The 3365-nt window shown below is 40.1% G+C and overlaps 1 long non-coding RNA gene across 1 annotated transcript; it reads left to right on the forward strand.

Annotated features, from left to right (window-relative positions):
* Nucleotides 1-436: 436 nt before the first annotated feature.
* LOC126142833 (uncharacterized) lies at nucleotides 437-1029 on the forward strand. Its single transcript, XR_007529602.1, has 3 exons — nucleotides 437-470; nucleotides 625-735; nucleotides 895-1029. It is a non-coding gene; the product is annotated as an uncharacterized LOC126142833 (long non-coding RNA).
* The last annotated feature ends 2336 nt before the right edge of the window (nucleotides 1030-3365 follow it).

The raw sequence follows: 3365 nt of genomic DNA on the forward strand, positions 1-3365 counted from the left end.
CTTACAAATTTCAAAACTCCGCCATTTCTCTCCCCACATCCACCACTGCTGGCGGCTCACCTCCAACTGCGCAACGCCACGCGCTGTTAACATCCAGCTGCCCAACACTACAATGGCAGACAACAATGCAAACTAGCCACAGACTGCACACTAGTGATGGGCTAAACTGCGATTTTCCGATATCAGTGATTTCTGTGAATGCTACTTTTGAGTATCTGTGATTCTTAACTGTGATTTGTCGCAGTTAAGGAACATAGGTCGTGTATCCCTCCGCCACTGCTATTTCTGCGATTTCTGCTACTTCCGCGATTTCTGCTACTTCTGCGATTTCTGTGACTTCTGCTACTTCTGCGATTTCTGTGACTTCTGCTACTTCTGCGATTCCCGCGATTTCTGCGACTTACCACCGTATGAGAAAGTTACATCTGTCAACACAGAAAATTGCATCTCAACAAACCTGTCTTTGGCAAGTATGTTTTACGTTTTTTCTTCCGTTGGCTTTAATTTTGTATTAAAGAAACAACTGTGAAAATATTAATAGTGTAATTAATATGTAAGTAGCCGTACAGTACCGTAATAGTTCGTATTTAGAAAATGAATTGTAACATATTGTTATGTTCACAGGTACCTGAACTACATTTCAGTCACTCAGTAAAGTGATAACTCAAAATATCATTGTCAACAGATCTGAAGAAATTGCCACTGCGTCTTTAGACCGTTTTCGTCAGACGAGAGGTTAGTTTCTAAGCGTTCCGATGGACTTAATTACTTCAGTGTGATCGTTCTTGCAAATGTGATATTTATTATAGCAAATATTAGCAGTATACTCTGTCAATTATATTGCCAGTAATTAATGACAGCAAAAATTGTTTAATAATCCTTGTGTTTTTGCAGACACAGTTCTGACTCTGATTACTGGTTGCTGTACGTATCTATCCACATCAAGGCTGTTTTTGAGAGAGACTCGTGAAGATTCAAGACAGTTCTTAGAGGATTTGCAGTTTAAAAGTGAAATAATTGTGAAATAAGCGTGTGAATGATTAAACTGAAGTTTTATTGAAGTTGTTGTGCGATTTTAAAGGAATAATAAATGTCAAATACAGTGAGTGAATAATAAAAATCTCATTTTCCACATGTTTAAGCCGCCCTATACCCATAATTTTCCGCCACTTACTTATTGGTAAACACTCGTTGGAGAGTGACATGCCGCCCCCCCCCCCCCCCTTTCTCCACAATCTTGGTGTGACACTGACCTGTAACTTATCCCGAAGTCTACAATATGCATTTTGAGGCTGTTGATATGAAAGTGGGAAGTACAGATCTTCCAGTTAAATCAGGAATAGCTTAAGTGCATTACTTGAAAGTAACACAGGAAAAGCTTACTTATGTAGGTGGTAGTAGTGTCGGCAAAAAGTTCTTGTGTGTGAAGTTGCCATGTAGAACACCAGGTGTAAAACTTTTCTCCCGAGTCTTGAACTGTGTCGGAACAAAAGTGAGGCATTCATATGACTGTTTTCATTTCTCTACACTTATACAGATGTCTGAGTTCTGCTGTGTTAACACTACAAAGTCCTGTAGGCATGTGGAGTATTAACCAAAACTGTCATATTGGAAGCAGAATCAAACACATTTGTTACGTTACTTGATATTTTCAGGAGAAAAAGGCGATGTTGTTTCTTATTAATATAATACATTCAGAGTCACAGCAGTATTTGACCAACCATAACTGATGCTGAATGTGCATGTCGTCATATAATATGAAGGGCTTATTTCAATAGTGGTGCAAGTCCATTACCTCCACTTTTCTGTCTATAATGCGTCTGAAATTAGTGATCCAAACAAACATAAATAAAGGTTCATCTCTAGCAAGAAGCCATATGCTTGAATATTTCTGGTATCTCAAATTCAGATTTGTCAGCGCTCATTTAACTTTACTACTCTGTATCTCAAAATGAACAAAAATGGACTTGCACCACTATTGAAATAAGCCCTTCATATGCAAACACAGCACATCGAACTCGTGAGGCACAAGGCTCTCATAACGAAGTACGTACGTCGGTCAACAGATGACACTAGGAAAAGTATGTTAACTGCGCTTTTTAGTTGCTACTTGCGACTCTTACTTGCGATTTGTCACAGAAATCGCAGTTTGACTCGGTAGCGAATAGCGTAGTATGAACTTTGCTCAACAGATGGCAGTGCTAACTGCGCTTTTTAGTTGCTACTTGCGACTCTTAGTTGCGACTTGTCACGGAAATCGCAGTTAGACTTGATACCGCATAGCAGAGATGGACGTAGTACGAACTTTGGCCAAAAGATGGCACTGTTAACCGCGCTTTCTAGATGCTACTTGCGACTCTTAGTTGCGACTTGTCACGGAAATCGCAGTTAGACCCGATACCGTATCGCAGAGATGGACGTAGTACGAACTTTGGCCAACAGATGGCACTGTTAACCGCGCTTTCTAGTTGCTACTTGCGACTCTTAGTTGCGATTTGTCACGGAAATCGCAGTTAGACCCGATACCGTATCCAAGAGATGGACGTAGTACGAACTTTGGCCAACAGATGCCACTGTTAACCGCGCTTTTTAGTTGCTACTTGCGACTCTTAGTTGCGACTTGTCACTGAAATCGCAGAAAGCAGTGCTAAATTCGAGCAATAGATGGCTCACGTCTTTGAATATGAAGTACTACTTGCGACTGCTAACTGTGACTGAAATCGCAGTTAGATTCTGTAAAGTTGCTACTGTGATATCTGTGACTTCTCAGTCACTGTGATTTCTAACAGATACGCGATTTCCTGCCCACCACTACTGCACACAGCACAGCCAGTGATTTTCATACAGAGTGCTACGTAACGTTGCCAATAAGAAAACCTAAACAGCCTACTTACAACTTGCAACAGGGCTTTGCAGCTCCCCGCGTTGCTTAACAAGCTGCTGGAATCCGACATGGCCTATCAGTCGTCTACAACTGTCTCTGAAAAGCTAGACGTCAAAGAATGTATGCTGCCGTATTTAGGATATTTAAAACTTATGTGTGAAGTAGTGTACACCTCTGTAATGTCGATATTTTGCAAAAATAAAAAAAATAACAAATTGGAATCGGATCGTGAGGAGTGCACAAGCATACATTGTGAAATATCTGCTGCTCCATTATGTTTCGCAATATTTAATAGTCTGTGTTGGTGACATTTCTATCTGTCCTTCTTTTCTTTCAGAATCAGCGTGAATAAAATTCCTATTTTTCTCGCTTTTTAAATGCTGTGAAAATTGGGAATCATTCAATTTTAAAAAGTCGGTATCAACGAGATTTTAACCCGTTCCAGACTTTAAAAGGTTTGTGTGAAACAAATCCCGATCCC

This window comes from Schistocerca cancellata, unplaced genomic scaffold (genome assembly GCF_023864275.1).
Source record: "Schistocerca cancellata isolate TAMUIC-IGC-003103 unplaced genomic scaffold, iqSchCanc2.1 HiC_scaffold_754, whole genome shotgun sequence".
In the NCBI taxonomy this organism is placed as follows: domain Eukaryota; kingdom Metazoa; phylum Arthropoda; class Insecta; order Orthoptera; family Acrididae; genus Schistocerca; species Schistocerca cancellata.